The sequence below is a fragment of the Bombina bombina genome, chromosome 1 (genome assembly GCF_027579735.1).
Source record: "Bombina bombina isolate aBomBom1 chromosome 1, aBomBom1.pri, whole genome shotgun sequence".
NCBI lineage: Eukaryota > Metazoa > Chordata > Amphibia > Anura > Bombinatoridae > Bombina > Bombina bombina.
The window spans coordinates 245,332,512-245,352,128 of NC_069499.1; positions in this window are offsets into that span (position 1 = coordinate 245,332,512).

Here is a 19,617-nt window from a genome sequence, read left to right on the forward strand (position 1 = left end):
GACCCTGTATAACTCAACAACAGAATCTGTTGTTTTATTACAAATAATGATAATTAAAACGAACTACGTTTTCTCAAAACATGAATGGAAATTTACTTTTAAAGCACCTGTATCTGTTGTCTATACTATTTTGAACATAATACTTGTTAATTATATCTACCTGAAAATGCATCATCTTAATTAATGTAGTGTGATTTTCTTCCTTAAAATAGTCCCTTTTTGTCACTCTACAGAGTGGAAAGAAAGTCACTGCTGAGTCTATTCTCACACATAATTTGCTTTGTCCTTGACCCATCAGAGTAAGGCATTGAGAAGCATGTGTGCTTTTTGATCACCAACCCCCACTGCATTCATTTTAGGCAGAATACACTCCCAGGACGCATTTGGTACTTTGTTTATAATGCATAAGAATTACCCTGAGGAGCATATGCATTGAGGCATGGATTTATTTATGTGGCATTATCACATTAAAGCTTTTGTGCTATAGATTGCAGCTATTCTAAGTTTTACTATGGTTTTGGGAGAGTCCTATGCTGTATTGAGCAATTTATGGGTTTCAACTCAATCAAGCAGTCTCATAGCAGTATGAGACTGATATCTCAGAACTAAATTTTCAAATGTTTCCCATACTGTAGAGCTTTAATATTGTACAACTCCCCCTGTAGCCGACCCATTCTCTTTGCAGAGGTGCATCTCAGCAAAACTTATTTATTTAATATTTACACTCTTCACACTGGGGGGCAAGCGCTTCGATTGGAATTAAGTTTCTATGTAAACACTTGCTGGGAAAATAAAATAACGCGATCATCGATGCGATCACATGATTTCAAGGCCGGGATCAGATCATAGAATTATTGTACAGAAAATTAGCAAATCTAGGCAAGTATCCCTGCTTGCTTTTCCCCAGAAGTACTCTGTATACATAGTTACCAATGCACCAGAGAACTCTGGGTAAGATATGCAAATTAGATATACAATATCTCGTGTTTTTGCTTCCAGTACTGTGTTCAACCACAGAAATTCCTCTTTATGGGGTAGGTGCAGGAAAAAAAAAATTCTGGACATCTGATTCGAGTTTATAAACTCTCATCAGCAGAGTTTGATTTGCTTCTTGGTGAAGCTCATTTCCAGAGAAAAACTCCCCCAATACTTTTTGAGTTATGGTGGAGATAAAAACATGAGATTAAAATCAGACATAAGCGTTCTGAGGTCTAAGGCACCTCCAAATGCAGAAGAAAGACAGCTATTCTTGCCTTCATTTTAAAAAAAAAAAAATAGAAGAATTTTGTGTTTCTGCATCACTGTGATTATTATTGAGTGTCTCATAAATTAGGAAACAGAGAGGCATTTGTATTTTGTTTAAAATAATATCTTAGCCTTGAAAAGCTGCACGTGGTAATGGCATGTCATCTACCTTTTTCTCAATTCCAGTTGTCAGGGCACACTAACAGGCAAGATTATCAGGATATCTTAACTTGAGCATAGATGAAATAATCAGCTGATCAAAAATCATGGTTATTAACCTGCTCTCACCCAAGGTATTCCTAAAAATCTGGCCTGTTAGTGTGCACTGTGGACTGGAATTGAGACACAGTACTCTAGGGTGCTGTCATTATGGGTAAGAAATCAGGATACTTATAGACTGTGCAGCCAGCAGATGAGGAAGGTGATGACTTATCAAAAGAAAAACAAAGATTTAAAATACTCTATTAGCATTAAAAGAGGGTATTCTATTATTGTACTAATGTTTGCCTCTATGTGTTTAATCCTCACAATGTGTTTAAACACATAGTTAAAGTTAGTTCAGGAGCCACATTGCTGCCCCAAGCAAGACGCCCTAGTGAACCTATTACATATCTAACACAAGAGAGGCAATGCACTGCAGCTCCTGCGTGGTCTTTTATAACCATTTCACCCCTATTGCAGCTGCGCAAAAATAAAATTATCAAATGCACTTTTAATAGTAGTCAGTATTATCAATTTCCCCACAGTCCTCAAGACTCACTAACACCCCTAAAGTAAAGCTCAGATGCTCAGTAACTTATTTAACCTGGTCTAAATCAAGGTAGTGTTAAAAATCTGGCCTGGCAACACTTATGGAAAACTTAATCTATTGGTTTTATTTGCAAGTTTACAAATGGTAGATTTCACTTAAAGGAACATTAAACACACATAAGAGAGGGGTATGGAAGCCTTCCCCTCTTGTCTTTCCTTAAAGCGGTTTAGTACTGTTACTGCTGTGTTAATTAACTATAATATATTAAAAAAGGGTTTTAAACACACATTCCAAATGTGTGTGTGTATAGGTGTAAATATATGTATGTATATATATATATAAATATATACCTATACTGTGTGTGTATAGGTGTAAATATATGTGTGTTTGTATATATATATATATATATATATATATACTGCGTGTGTGTGCGTGTATAGGTTTAAATATATGTGTGTGTGTGTATATATATATATATATATATAAATATATATACATATACTGTGTGTGTGTATATGTGTATATATATATATATATATATATATATATATATATATATAAACAAAGTTCCAGAACCCAGCACTTCCACCTATTCAAATTAGATGCCGTGGTGCACGTTATACATTCTTATACAAACAAGTATCCATAAACGGAGAGTGCCGTTTATGGATACTTGTCTGTGTGTATATACAGTATATATATATATATACAGGTGGCCCTCGTTTTACAACGGTTCAATTTACACCGTTTCAGAATAACAACCTTTCTTTCCAGTCATGTGACTGCTATTGAAAAGCATTGAGAAGCAGTGCATTGATTAAAATAGCCAGTAGGTGGAGCTGTCCGCTTGTGTTGCAGCAAAGCCAAGCAAGCTGAAATAAATCAGTTTAACCAGACCTGAGCTATCGAGCAGATTTCAAAGGAACAAGATCTTCCTGTCTATAAATCAGTCCAGATTGGAATGCATAGAAAGAACTGTTTGCAGAAAAATGCAAGTGAAGTCTGTGTTGTGTGATTATTTTATTAGGTTTATAATGCTGTTTAGCAAATGTTTTTGTTCATTTAACTTAGTTTAATTATATATTCTGTGTTGTGTAATTATTTTATTAGGTTTATAATACTGTTTAGCATTTAAAGTCTTCATTTAAAAGCTTTAAAAATAATGTTTTAGGTGTTACTTATGACCATTTTGAGAGGGGCCTGGAACCTATCTCCCTCACTTCCCATTGACTTACATTATAAACTGGGTTTCAATTTACAACGGTAACGGTTTCAATTTACAACCATTCCTTCTGGAACCTAACCCCGGCGTAAACTGAGGGCTACCTGTATATATATATATATATATATATATATATATATATATATATATATATATATATATATATATATATATATATATATATATATACTGTATATGCTCACAGTCCAAGTGCAATCTACCTGTGCGTTTTTGTGCAAGCACATATTGCTGATTTCTCTCCTACAATATGCACATCTACACCACTTTAAGTGCCATGTGATCTAAAGCTCTCAGCTCTGGCGAGATGATCTAATACTTCTCATCAGTACCGTGATGTCCCACAAACTGAGAGTTATTTATCTAGCTACCTGTATGCAGGTTCTGGATGAGCAGGAGAGACACATACATTGCAACATAATGCTCAATAAAAAGCTCTGAAAGATCTTGTGAGTTATTGATCATCAGGCCCTAAGACATGATGCATGAGGAAAAGTCAATAACAATATGAACTTAGGTCACTCTGGGTGGAGAGAAACAAAAAAAATCAGAGGTGTCTTGTATTGTAATAGTTATATTGTCGTTAAAGGGACAGTATACTGTAAAATAGTTTTTCCCTTAATGTGTTTACAATTGCTTTTTTTACCAACTGCAGAGTAAAAAATGTATGAAAATTAGCTTTTTAAGGCTTATTTGTGTATATTAAAGCTCTTATTTTGTGTTTTGAAGCCACAACCTAATAAAATGGGTTGAGCTTGTAGGTATAATCAGATCTCATTACTGTATCACATTGTGCACATATACCTGCTTCTGTATCTTATATCTGTCCTTAAAACAATCACCAGTACTTTGAGAGAACAATGGAAAATCAACATTGTATTATCTTATCTCTGCTATATCTGACTGTGAGTGTAATTTCTTCTGCTGGCTGTGTTTACAAAGCTTATCTATAGCTGGTACGCGCGGCCACAAACTTTCAGAATAGGTGGGGATACCACATGCTAAATCAACAATTTCAAATGCCAATATAAGGGTAAAGGAGCTACTTGTAAACAATTTAATACACTCCAGCAGGTAAAGTAGATCATTGGGAACAAATTAAAGGGGAGAAAATTTTTGAGTAAACTGTCCCTTTAAGTAACCATTTTATTGGGAACTACATTGAATTGCATTAATTACAGTGTATAGAGGCAGTGGTCATGGGCCTCATAAAATTTACAAATGAACTTTAATGCTATATACTAAAATTTACACAATTTGATAATACTAAAACACTTATACTTTTCAAAACAAATGTCTTAAAGACATTTTCTGGGACTATATGGCCCCAGTATATTTTTTACTTCTATGTTCCTTCAAATTTATATTTTACATTTTTGTTCCAGCCTCTGCTTTTGGATTATGACTTATTTATTTCTAAACAGGACCGGTAGGAAACTCGCAGCCTATGGTCCATCTGAGCAAGAACAAAAACAAAACATAAATCCTCTGTTTAACCCACAAAACACCTGTACTTGCTCCCTCCCCCAATCAGTTTTCTTCCATTTACAGTAGATTTTAGCACTTTTGCTGTGGATCAAATCTAATATAAAAAGGTTAAAGGTATCAGGGGCTTCAGTAATGCTGACTACCTATTGCTGTTGCGCCGTATATTTCCCTCCTGTACTTTGTCAAAATTGTTATTACTCAAAATGTTTGTCCTGCAACATAACACAACATACTTTATATGTCCTTAAGGAAGCGTATTGCAAGTCCATATGTAACTTTATTGTCCAGAACAACATAGTCTGTTGGCACTTTACAAATAAAAGATTATTCTAAAAATCCCATATTGTCTTATTACTCGGTATCTCCAGGGCATATGTCTTGTAATGACCAGAAATTACTTGAACAAGGAGATTAGCCCCTTGACTGTCAGAGAGATCTCTAAAGTATTATAAAGTAATATGTTGTAGCTTTTCCTGGGTGTCACCCCCCCCACACACACACACACAGTATTTCTTCCTTCATACCTGTGGGCCCAAAAGCTGGCAATCTATAAGTAAGGATTCAAGTAGAGCGACTGCAGTGGCACATTCCCCGAGATCTTGTCTTGGTACTGAGAGCAGGAGCACAAGGAGTTATCCATTTTTGCTCTGAAGCAATCACCTGCTGAGTTTCTTCTCTTCAGACAATGAGAAGCAGAATGATCACAACCTTTTACAGAGGTGGAGAGAAAAATGCATTCAATGGAAATAAAATATTTCCAACCCCCCCCCCCCCAAACAAAATAAAACAGTGGAATAAAACCTTTTTGCCCCTCCCCACCATAATACAAAAACACTGTTTAATATCTCTTAACAAACCTGTTCTTTTTTTGGTACCGTCTAATTCAAACGTTGCCTGGGAATTTTACTACGGTCTCCAGTTGCCATGGGAAGGGTGCTGATGTCACTGCCATGAATGAGACCCCGTGAGTTCACAACTCAGACAGGAATAGAATCGCTCAAGCTTCACTTAACCTCTTCACTGCTGGAGGAACTAATACCAAGCTCATTTCAGTGGTTTCCAATACCCCTTTCTTGCAGCAAAAGGTTCCTTGAACATTCTCTTCACAGGCTTACAAGTTTAAGTAAAAAAATAAATACATTTGAAAATGCTAAATAAATTACAAAATTACACTTTAATAAATGTATGATATGTTTATGATAATGACAATTGAAACACTGTTTGTGTGAGAAGGTAACAGCAATAATGTATATAATTCAAATACAGATTCAAATACACTATCACAAAGGAGTTTACATATGTATACATATGATATTTATATAAGATATACAGTATCTTAATGAAAGTTCAAAATTGTTTAAATATAAATTCCTGTTATTTAATTTTTGAGAACAATGAAAACACAATGATGTATTGCAACCTCTATCATCATATGGGTTAACAGTGATCCGGTTCAGATATGCCTTTGAAACCGCTTGGAGTAGTTTCCATGGTAACCCATCCACTGCATTAAATATCAAGGTGGAAAAAGGAGAAAACTGTCAGCAATAATTCCCAGCACTTAGCACCTCTCTCAAAGCCATACACCATTTTTTGCTCAAATTTCTAAATATCTATATATCACTCTCTACAGTTTCATCCTTAAGAAACTACACAAATCAAATTAAAGCTTGAAAAAAAAAAATCCCCATATGCTCCAACATTTCAATGCCTCCCGGCCCCTCAGCTGTAATATGCTCTTTGAAACTAGCATCAAGAGCCACTCTGGTTCCTTCATTAAAACTCTCTAAGTTCCCAGCTCTGTAAATCTAGCAAATTCTAGACTGGGGGTAGATTTAACAAGCTGTGGATGCTGTTATCTACCCCCGTAGTTTCAGGTTCCCCTGAAACGCAAGTTAAGAAGTAGCGGTCATAAGAAGTGGCGGACAGCAATGATTGACACCCCTGCTAGCGGCCAATTGCCCGCGAATGTGCAGGGGGTGGTATTGCACAAGCATTTCACACAAAATGCTTGTGCAATGATAAATGCTGACAGCGTAGGGCGGACATGATCTGCTATAGCGGATCATGTCCACCCTACACATGATAAATCAGCCCGTAGGTCTTTCTACCATTCCATTCTATTCAGTGATCTATACATTCATTTTAAAGTATGTGAACTTTTTAAAGGGAGATTAAACACTAAATAAATGCTAGCTAGAATGATGCATATAAAGAAAAGATTAGTTTGAGAATAACGTGTATATTTATTTTTGAAGTTTCATTAGTTGTCTAAATATTGACAAAATAAGTGTAAACAAAACTTTTAGTCTCTTTAATGCAATGGGCGCTGCCATGTTCTAACTTAGGCTTTTTTCCTCACTGTGGCCAATTAGGGACAGCTATAAATAGATCACTAGAGTGTGCAGCCAATGGCTGTTTAGAATATAACAGTATTCTGCAATTCCATTTCTAACAGGAACTGAAAAATTCACAATTTAAAATTGGAATTACAAGAAAAGGAAACAAAATAAATAATGCAAGTATATTCCAGAGGTTTTATTTTTATATATGCAGTTAATCATTTTATATTACCATCTCAAAGTGTTTAATGTCCCTTTAATTCTCTAATTTCTGTTCCTTGCACTAAGAACCTTTAGAAATGAGAGTCCCACTTTTAATAATCTCTGTAATTCCATCTGCTTCTATTGTAATTTCCATATAAAATAATTGAACATATATAGATTAAAATATGAATTTTGGTAAGCAAAACTTGCACTGTTTTGCAGTGTCTTATCTTATCTGCTAAGGTCAATTAGGGACAGATATGTAGTAGTTAGGGACAGATATGTAGTAATTCCACATGAAAAAGCTACACATTGTAATACTTTATTTAAATAGATTTTCTCCCGCATAGAGATGCTAGGTTGTATCTTGTAAGAATATAAATGAGTTCAGTAGAAACTTATTGAAGATGTTTTTAATGGGGTATGTCCTGTACTTCAAAACAATGCACATTTTCATAAAACCTGTTTTAAATACTTTTATTTTGATATTTTCTAAACTAGTGATACATGGCTGCTGTATACAGTGCATATAATGTATATTACTTTTAATTTCAGTTTACTCCTATACATTTTTTTACCTCTTTCTTCAGGCATATTTTGCTGATATTTAGATGCTTTCTATGAGATTGTACTTAAGGAGGCTTAGGAGTGTGCTGATTTCTTGAATGCTATATGGAAGGAGTGCTTGTCACGTCATTTGTTACAATGCTACAATATCTCTTTTCCCAGAAGCTTTCTGAGATTGGTTGTGAAAGACAGGCTGTGTATCATGGACAGAGCCAAGCTGTGTGAGGGACATGCTGTGTATCATGGGCAGAGCCATGCTGTGAGGGACAGGCTATGTTTCATGGACAGAGGTATCCTGTGAGGAAAAGGCTGTGTTTCATGGGCAGAGCCATGCTGTAAAGGGACAGGTTTGTTTCATGGGCGGAGCCATGCTGTGAGTGACAGGCTGTGGGTGTGTCATGGACAGTATGAGTTTGTTAGTGGTAGAGATTAAGCAGTCCCTGGAAACCAGGGCTTTTGCCTTGATGGTGGAAGTTACAGGAGGCACAGTGGGCAGATCTCCCAATCCATGACATCCCACATTATCATGGATGGTTGGGAGACATTCCATGACACATGCACTCTCCTGAGCTTAAAGACCCTAGTTTGAGGGCCGAAACGCGTTGACAGCCATTGGTAAGCCTTATTTCACTTTTCAATCTTGCATCTTAGCGTTATTGCACTATTTTACTATATTTTTTACAGGTCATTAGTTGGACATCACAATTAATCACGTAAGAGGAATCCATCGCCCTACAGAGGGATCAGGAACAACGTATTAACACATTTTTCTTTTTATCTTTCTATGACACCTTTTATTCTTTTTTTCACTTCATTATTTTTTGAACATCATTTTTATTAGAACATTTTCTGGCATTTGCACACTTGGAACACTACATCATCATTGTCTTTTTTTTGGCAATCACCACACATCACATTTTGGGACTGTTTTTGTGACTTTTTCATAAGGTGCACCTTATAGATTGTACTTTCAAAATATATCCCCCCTGGGAATTTATATAGGAATATCAAAATTTTAAGTCTGTTATGTACATGTTTTTATATGTATCCTTAAGTCATTATAAGTTGGTGCTCATATATGTACAAGATACACTAGCTGGTTTGATTATTTTATATTATTTTATTTATCTTCTATAAGGAACTATAGAGATATTTTACGCGCTTATTATTCTAAATAAACTCCTTTCTTATTTATCACATAGCCTCTAGGGCGCTTTATATACACAGTTTCCCCATATCGTTCTTTCTCTAAGGGTATGCTAGTACACCCGTGTATTAGAGCGACAGAGACATTCTCCCTATCGCTTCATCTCATATTTTCTGTATACTCTCCTGAGCTTACCTCATTATAACTAAAGAGAGGTCCATACGTATTTGGACTTTGATAAAGTTATAGTTATTTTATCTGTCAGGAAAAATGTTGAAGTTATATAATGAATTTGGGCTAAAAGTGTAGAATGTCAGCTTTATTTTTTATTTACACCCAAATTGGGTGAATGGTTTAGCTGCGACTTGTCAAGGAATCAAAAGTAATTGAACATTTGGCTGAGAAGCTGTTTCATGGCCAGGTGTGGGCTTTTCCCTTGTTATTTCATTAACCTATTAAACAGCTAAAAGGTCTGTAGTTGATTCCAAGGGGTAGATTTATTAAAAGTCGAGCGGACATGATTTGCTGTAGTGAATCATCCCTGCTCGACCTCGCTAAATGCAGAAAGCATACGCTGTTGGCATTTAACATTGCTTTTAACAACATTTTTCAACAACTGGCGGACAATCAGCCCCTAGCAGGGGCTGTCAATCATCCCGATCAGATCGGCTCGGGATGATTTCAATCCGCCATCTAAAAGGTTATGACCGCTGCTTCTTAACTTCCATTTCAGGCGAGCCTGAAACGATGGGGCTCCGAAGCACCATCCACTGCTTAATAAATCTACCCCCAATGTGAAATTTGCAGTTGGAAGCTGTTCCTGTAAACTCTCAATATGACGTTTAAAAAGCTGTCAATGCAAGTAAAACAAGCAGTCATTAGGCTGAAAATCAAACCTTTCAGAGAGGCAGCAGAAACATTAGGATTTGCCAAATGAACAGTTTGGTACATTAAAAAAGAAGGAATGCACTGGTGAGCTCAGCAAAACCAAAAGGTAAAGACGATCGCAGAAGACAACTGTGGTGGATGATTGCAAAATTATTATCAGTAATTTGTAGATAAATTCTTTCTTTTGTGAAGAAAAATCCGTTCACAAAATCTAGCTAAGTCAAGAACTCTGTCCAGGAGGTAGGAATATCATTGTCAAAGTCTAAAATAAAAAAAAAGACTTAATGAAACTAACTACAGAGGGTTTTCCGTAAGGTGCAAACCACTGGTAAGCCTCAAGTATAGGAAGGCCAATTAGAGTTTGCCAAAAAAAAGCCTGCCCAGTTCTAGAACCATATTCTTTTAACGGGTGAAACTAAGTTCAATCGGTACCAGAATTATGGGAAGAGAAGTTTATGGAAAAAGGGAAGGAATAGTTCCTGATCCAAACCATACCACATCATCTGTGGGAAACATGGGGAGGTAGTGTTATGGCATGAGCATGTATGGCTGCCAATGGAACTGGGTCACTAGTGTTTATTGAATATGTGAATGCTGACAGAAGCAGCAGGATGAATTCTGAAGTGTATAGGACTATACTATGTGCTCAGATTCAGCCAAATGCAGCAAAACCCATAGGATAGAGCTTCACAATGACCTAAAATGTACTGAAAAAGCAACCAGAGAGCTTTTCAAGGCAAATAAATTGAATATTATTGAATGGCTGAGTCAGTCACCTGACCTCAACCCAATTGCACATGCATTTCACTTGCTGTAGATAAAACTGAAAGACCCACAATCAAGCAGCAGTAAGGGTCTGGAAAAGCTTCACTAGGATGAAATCCAGAACTTAGTGATGTCCATGGGTTCCAGACCTCAGGCATTCACTACAAATGATTATTTTATTTATTATTATGTTAGTTTGTCCAATTACTTTTGAGGCCCTAGTGAAAATGGGGGAACAATATATGATATTTGTGTTAAACACCTTGAATTGAAGCTGAAACTATGCACTTCAAACACATCTTAATTTCTTCATTTAAAATCCATTGTGGTGGCGTACAGAGCCCAACCTCTGAAAATTCTGCCACTGTCCAAATATTTATGGACCTAAGTGTATATGCTCATGGAAATGTAATAATAGCAGTGAATTTAAATATATATATTTTATTAAACATGAAAGTTTAATGTTTTTACTTACATATCCCTTTAAGCAGTTTGCAGCATTGTAAAGGAAACCTAGGTTACAGAATTTGCTTTTCACTCTCTTTATGTCATACTGAAAAATAACGTTAACACAATTTTTTTTACAGAGTTAAGTTTGGTAATAGAAATATAATGTAAAGTCTTTAAAATTGTAGACTACTCTCTGAATCGTGACAGTGATTTAAAAAGGAACAGTAAAAACCACCTTGTAATTATTTCTTGTTTGCTGCACATGTTTTTCAACAGCCAAACTTTACCCACCACTTGCCTTATTAGGAGGAGCCAGTCTGGGCTTTAGTCTGCAGACAACAAGCAAAGCTGCAGCTATATTGTTAGCATGAAGGGGTTTACATTGCAGTCTGTTATCTGTTAAAGCCAGGTAGGAAAATGTTATGTAGCAGGGTTACCCTTGAGTAGTCAGCAAGGTGAATTTCCAGTTCTGATGATTAAAAAGAAAATGAAAGTATATTGTAAAGTTGTTATACTACAGATAATTAAATATTTTATTTTTTTATTCTTAAAGCAATACTAAACCTAAATTTTGTCTTTCATGATTCAGACAGAGCATGCAATTTTAAGCAACTTTCTAATTTACTCCTATTTTAAATTATTATTTATTATCAAATTATCTTTATTTGAAATAGCAGGAAGCAGGCCCATTTTTGGTTCAAGACTCTGGGTAGCGCTTGCTGATTAGTGACTACATTTAGCCACCAATCAGCAACCGCTACCCAAGTTCTGAAACAAAAATGGTCTGGCTCCTAAGCATAGATTCCTACTTTTCAAATAAAGATAGCAAGAGAACGAAGAAAAATTGATAATTGGAGTAAATTAGAAAGCTGCTTAAAATTGCATGCTCTATCTGAATCATGAAAGAAAAAAAATGTGGGTTTAGTATCCCTTTAACCCCTTAACGACAGACGACGTATGCCATACGTCCTCAAAAAAAAAGCACTTAACGACCGAGGACGTATGGCATACGTCGTCGGTTTAACAGAGCACTGGAAGCGATCGAAATCGCTTCCAGCTGCTCTAACAGTATTGCAGGCTTGCCTTGAGGTCTAGGCATCCTGCAATACTGTTCCCGAGTGCCGGGACCGGATTGATCACTCCCCCACGAGTGATCACTTTTGGTTTCGCTCCACGTGGAGCTCGGCAGTGTTTCAGAGCATCGGAAGCGATCGGACACGCTTCCGATGCTCTGCTTGTGTGCTAAGTGCCTCGGTGGGTCGAGGCACTTAGTTAGTTATAAATAAAAGTAAAAAATAATAATAATAAAAAAAAACGTATATAAAAAAAAAAGCCCTAAATAGCCCCCCCCTCCCCCTTCACTAGGCATCCAAGATGGCGATGCCCAGTGCATCATGGGGCTTCTGGGGGTGTCCCTAGCCTGCCTCATCATAGGGGCAAGCTAGGGTCACCCAATCTGAGCCTCCCACCCAAAAAAATAAATAATAATAAAATACCCCATTTGTCTGATCATGTCAATATTTGTAAATATTGACACTGATCAGTGTGGATCTCCCTCCCTCTCCTCACTTGCGATTTTGTTGGATAGACAGAGAGACCTGTTTTTTTGCAGAGAGAGATTTAATTCTTTTATTTGTTAAAAAAATATAGAACCAAAGGCTCTTTTCAGAGCCATTAACCCCTAGCTTGCCAGTGATCACTATAAATCATTGGCATTAGCATAGTTGCACTTTTTTTTGCTGTCTGTGCATTTTTTTAGGGGTTAATTTTTGTTGTTGTAATTTTTAAAAAATCCAGTGGCTCTTTTCAGAACCATTTAGTTAATTTAATTTAATTTTCAGAGCCATTAACCCCTAGCTTGCCAGTGATCGCTATAAATCACTGGCAGTAGCATAGCTTTACTTTTTTGCTGTCTGTGCATTTTTTTAGGGGTTAATTTTGTTGTAATTTTTTAAAAATCCAGAGGCTCTTTTCAGAACCATTTAGTTAATTTAATTTAATTTTCAGAGCCATTAACCCCTAGCTTGCCAGTGATCGCTATAAATCACTGGCAGTAGCATAGCTGTACTTTTTTGCTGTCTGTGCATTTTTTTAGGGGTTAATTTTGTTGTTGTAATTTTTTAAAAATCCAGAGGCTCTTTTCAGAACCATTTAGTTAATTTAAATTAATTTTCAGAGCCATTAACCCCTAGCTTGCCAGTGATCGCTATAAATCACTGGCAGTAGCATAGTTGTACTTTTTTGCTGTCTGTGCATTTTTTTAGGGGTTAATTTTGTTGTAGTAATTTTTTAAAAATCCAGAGGCTCTTTTCAGAACCATTTAGTTAATTTAATTTTCAGAGCCATTAACCCCTAGCTTGCCAGTGATCGCTATAAATCACTGGCAGTAGCATAGCAGTACTTTTTTGCTAGTTTATTTAGTTAATTAATTTAGTTAATTAATTTAATTTAAAAAAATTTAGTACATTTTTTCTGTGACAGATACAAAAATGTCACAGAAAATATATAGTGCTGAGGAGGCGTATGCCATCCTTGCGTCAGAGTCAGATGCCTCTATGTCTGACTCAGACCCCAATTTTGACCCTGCCATATGCTCAGATACATCACTAGATGCAGTCTCAACTGATAGTGATGTATCTGTGGCTGCTAGACCCCCTACCAGCCCCCCTGCTAGCCCCCCTGCCAGAAGGAGGTGTGTTGCTGCCATTGCTGCTGAAGAGTGGGTAACACCTCATCTCCAGAGGCCAGATATCCCACCCTTCACAGCAAATGCTGGCATAAATATAGATGTGGCAGGTTTTAGCCCCCAGCAGTTTCTGGAAGTGTTTCTGGGCGATGATGTATTGGGGAACATTGTCGCCCAAACTAATTTATATGCTCATCAGTTCCGTGCTGCAAAGCCTGGAACATATTTGGCAAAGCAGCAATGGGCCCCCATCAATGTGCCAGAATTAAAAAAATTCTGGGCATTGACCATGCTGATGGGCATCATAAAGAAACCCTCCATTCGCTCCTACTGGAGTACTAGCCCCATCTGCTCTACCCCCATTTTCTCCCAGATTATGTCGAGGAAGAGGTATGAAATGATTCTGCATTTCATGCACTTCAGCGACAACAGCCTGTGCCCCCCTAGGGAGCATCCCAAATTTGACAGGCTGTATAAAATCCGCCCCCTGATAACCCACTTTTCTGCCAGGTTTGCAGAGGCTTATACACCTGGAAGGAATATATGCGTTGATGAATCCCTAATGAAGTATAAGGGAAGGCTGGGATTCAAGCAGTTTATTCCTTCCAAGCGCTCCAGATATGGGGTAAAGCTGTATAAGCTCTGTGACAGCGAGAATGAGTATACTCAGGCCTTCCGGGTGTATGAGGGAAAGGATAGCCAACTTGACCCTCCAGGTTGCCCAGAACATATGGGAACCGCTGGCAAGATTGTCTGGGACCTGATATTACCCCTAATGAACAAAGGGTATCACTTGTACTTAGACAATTTTTATACAAGTGTCCTTTTGTTCAAGCTACTGTATTGCTTTGATACAGTAGCTTGCGGTACAATTAAAAAGAACTGCGCAGGTTTCCCAGGACAGCTTGTACGCACCCGGCTACGAAGGGGGGAGACCTCAGCTCTGCGCCAAGAGGAGCTGTTGGCACTGAATTACAGAGACAAGAAGGATGTATACCTTCTTACCACCATCCACACAGAGAGGACGGTGGCGGTTTCTGTACGTGGCAGAGCTGAGATCATAAGGAAGCCAGTGTGCATCAAGTCTTATAACCGGCATATGGGTGGGGTTGATCTGGCTGATCAGCTGCTGCAGCCCTACCTAATTATGCGGAAGACAAGGGCCTGGTACAAAAAGGTTGCAATTTACCTAATGCAGATTGCAACCCACAACACTTTTTTGTTGTTCAAAAAAGCAAACCCCAGAGTTAAAAATACTTTTTTACAGTTTCAGCTCCAGATTATTACGGGGATTTTGTACCATGATGCACCTGCTCCCCGGGCGGTGATGGGAGAGAACAGAGTTGGGGCTACCCATTTTATTTTTAAAATCCCCCCTACTGCCGCAAAGCAGAAACCACAAAAAAAAATGCAGAGTCTGTACCAAGAGGGGGAAGAGAAGGGACACCATATATCACTGTCCTGATTGCCCTGGACAGCCTGCACTCTGCATTGGGGACTGCTTCAAGCGGTACCATACAATGGTCAATTTTAAAAAAAATAAATACATTTGCTGTTTTATATATATATATATATATATATATATATATATATATATATATATATATATATATATATATATATATATATATATATATATATATTTTGGTTATGTTTACAGTTAGATTTTTTTTGTTTTTTTTTACTTTTACTGTGCCAGATTTTTACATTTCACTACTCTATTTTTTTTCTAAAATTGGGCCTGTTTTTTTTTTAACCAAAACCCCTGTCAAACCTATGCATGGGGGACATAGGTGTTCTCAGGGTGCCTTGCAGAAAACAACCTGAAGTATGTTTTTGTAATAACTTACAACAGTCTCTCCTAAATCATAGTCAAAAAGCAATGTGTCTGTAAAAATTAAAATTGAAAAATTACCACCATACACTTTCTCCAATTTTTTGGGCTAAAACGGTTGCTTCAAAGGCATCAAAGCACACCATATACAATACCTTGGGGTGTCAACATTTAAAAAATATACACTTTTAATGCAATAAATAAAAGTGGGGTATGCGATAGGCCCCAAACTAAAGATAGGCCTATCAGAAGAAATACTCTCAATTTTAATAACTAAAATCACAAGTCATAAAATTGTAACATAACCTTCCCAAAATCCTGGCAAACCTATGCATGGGGGGCATAGGTGTACTCAGGGTGCCTTGCAGAAAACAACCTGAAGTATTCTTTTGCAATAACTTACAACAATCTCTCCTAAATCATAGTCAAAAAGCAATGTGTCTGTAAAAATGAAAATTGAAAAATTACCACCATACACTTTCTCCAATTTTTTGGGCTAAAACGGTTGCTTCAAAGGCATCAAAGCACACCATATATAATACCTTGGGGTGTCAACATTTAAAAAATATACACTTTGAATGCAATAAATAAAAGTGGGGTATGCGATAGGCCCCAAACTAAAGATAGGCCTATCAGAAGAAATACTCTCATTTTTAATAACTAAAATCACAAGTCATAAAATTGTAACATAACCTTCCCAAAATCCTGGCAAACCTATGCATGGGGGGCATAGGTGTACTCAGGGTGCCTTGCAGAAAACAACCTGAAGTATTCTTTTGCAATAACTTACAACAATCTCTCCTAAATCATAGTCAAAAAGCAATGTGTCTGTAAAAATGAAAATTGAAAAATTACCACCATACACTTTCCCCAATTTTTTGGGCTAAAACGGTTGCTTCAAAGGCATCAAAGCACACCATATACAATACCTTGGGGTGTCAACATTTAAAAAATATACACTTTGAATGCAATAAATAAAAGTGGGGTATGCGATAGGCCCCAAACTAAAGATAGGCCTATCAGAAGAAATACTCTCATTTTTAATAACTAAAATCATGTAACATAACCTTCCCAAAATCCTGGCAAACCTATGCATGGGGGGCATAGGTGTACTCAGGGTGCCTTGCAGAAAACAACCTGAAGTATTCTTTTGCAATAACTTACAACAGTCTCTCCTAAATCATAGTAAAAAAGCAATGTGTCTGTAACAATGAAAATTGAAAAATTACCACCATATACTTTCTCCAATTTTTTGGGCTAAAACGGTTGCATCAAAGTCATCAAACCACTCCATGTATAATACCTTGGGGTGTCAACTTTTTAAATATAATCACATTTATGGAAAACAAATAAATTGGGGTATGTTAAAAGACCCCCAAAAAAGACGATAGGCAAAAAAAATATGTTAAATGTGAAAAAAAATCACAAACACATGTCAGACATTTGGCATTGCACCGCCCAAACAAGCCACCAAACCTATGCATAGGTGGTATCACTGAACTCAGGAGATGTTGGTGACCACATATTGGTGTCTTCTTTGGAAGTAATATATAACAGGAGCTGTGAATCCATGTCTAAAGTACAATGTATGTGAAAAATAACACAAAGAAATTAATGCCCAATAGTTTGACAAAGACTAGTGGTTGAATTAGTGTATGGAAAGTGTTAAAATACCTGCATTTGAAATACCCTAGGATGTCTACTTTTCAAAAATAAATGGTTTTATGGGGGTAAATTACATTGGCCGGCTTCAGAAATGTCTTAAATAGAACATGGGTGCATGGAATGTGAAAATGGGAAGTGTAAAAAATGGAATGCGCTTCCTAAAAATAAGGCCTTCTAGCCCCCAGAGAACCCAACACACCTATACATGGGTGGTATCACTGTACTCAGGAGATGTTGTTGAACACATATTGAGGTGTTTTTTGGCAGTAACACATAACAGGAACTGAGAATCCATGCCTAAAGTACAATGTGTGTGAAAAATAACACAAAAAAATGACTACCCAAAAGTTTGACAAAGACTGGTGGTTAAATAAGTTCATGGAAAGTGTGAAAATACCAGCATTTCAAATACCCTAGGGGGTCTACTTCTCAAAAATATATGGTTTTATGGGGGTAAATTTCATTGGCTGGCTTCAGAAATGTCCCAAATAGGACATGGGTGCATGATGACCGATGTGAAAATTCCAAGTTGAAAAACTGGAATGCACTTCCTAAAAATAAGGCCTTCTAGCCCCTAGAGAACCCAACACACCTATACATGGGTGGTATCACTGTACTCAGGAGATGTTGTTGAACACATATTGAGGTTTTTTTTGGCAGTAACACATAACAGGAACTGAGAATCCATGCCTAAAGTACAATGTGTGTGAAAAATAACACAAAAAATGACTACCCAAAAGTTTGACAAAGACTGGTGGTTAAATAAGTTCATGGAAAGTGTGAAAATACCAGCATTTCAAATACCCTAGGGGGTCTACTTCTCAAAAATATATGGTTTTATGGGGGTAAATTTCATTGACCGGCTTCAGAAATGTCCCAAATAGGACATGGGTGCATGATGACTGATGTGAAAATTCCAAGTTGAAAAACTGGAATGCGCTTCCTAAAAATAAGGCCTTCTAGCCCCCAGAGAACCCAACACACCTATACATGGGTGGTATCACTGTACTCAGGAGATGTTGTTGAACACATATTGAGGTGTTGTTTGGCAGTAACACATAACAGGAACTGAGAATCCATGCCTAAAGTACAATGTGTGTGAAAAATAACACAAAAAAATGACTACCCAAAAGTTTGACAAAGACTGGTGGTTAAATAAGTTCATGGAAAGTGTGAAAATACCAGCATTTCAAATACCCTAGGGGGTCTACTTCTCAAAAATATATGGTTTTATGGGGGTAAATTTCATTGACCGGCTTCAGAAATGTCCCAAATAGGACATGGGTGCATGATGACCGATGTGAAAATTCCAAGTTGAAAAACTGGAATGCGCTTCCTAAAAATAAGGCCTTCTAGCCCCCAGAGAACCCAACACACCTATACATAGGTGGTATCACTGTACTCAGGAGATGTTGTTGAACACATATTGAGGTGTTTTTTGGCAGTAACACATAACAGGAACTGAGAATCCATGCCTAAAGTACAATGTGTGTGAAAAATAACACAAAAAATGACTACCCAAAAGTTTGACAAAGACTGGTGGTTAAATAAGTTCATGGAAAGTGTGAAAATACCAGCATTTCAAATACCCTAGGGGGTCTACTTCTCAAATATATATGGTTTTATGGGGGTAAATTTCATTGGCCGGCTTCAGAAATGTCCCAAATAGGACATGGGTGCATGATGACCGATGTGAAAATTCCAAGTTGAAAAACTGGAATGCGCTTCCTAAAAATAAGGCCTTCTAGCCCCCAGAGAACCCAACACACCGATACATAGGTGGTATCACTGTACTCAGGAGATGTTGTTGAACACATATTGAGGTGTTTTTTGGCAGTAACACATAACAGGAACTGAGAATCCATGCCTAAAGTACAATGTGTGTGAAAAATAACACAAAAAAATGACTACCCAAAAGTTTGACAAAGACTGGTGGTTAAATAAGTTCATGGAAAGTGTGAAAATACCAGCATTTCAAATACCCTAGGGGGTCTACTTCTCAAAAATATATGGTTTTATGGGGGTAAATTTCATTGGCCCGCTTCAGAAATGTCCCAAATATGACATGGGTGCATGATGACCGATGTGAAAATTCCAAGTTGAAAAACTGGAATGCGCTTCCTAAAAATAAGGCCTTCTAGCCCCCAGAGAACCCAACACACCTATACATGGGTGGTATCACTGTACTCAGGAGATGTTGTTGAACACATATTGACGTGTTGTTTGGCAGTAACACATAACAGGAACTGAGAATCCATGCCTAAAGTACAATGTGTGTGAAAAATAACACAAAAAAATGACTACCCAAAAGTTTGACAAAGACTGGTGGTTAAATAAGTTCATGG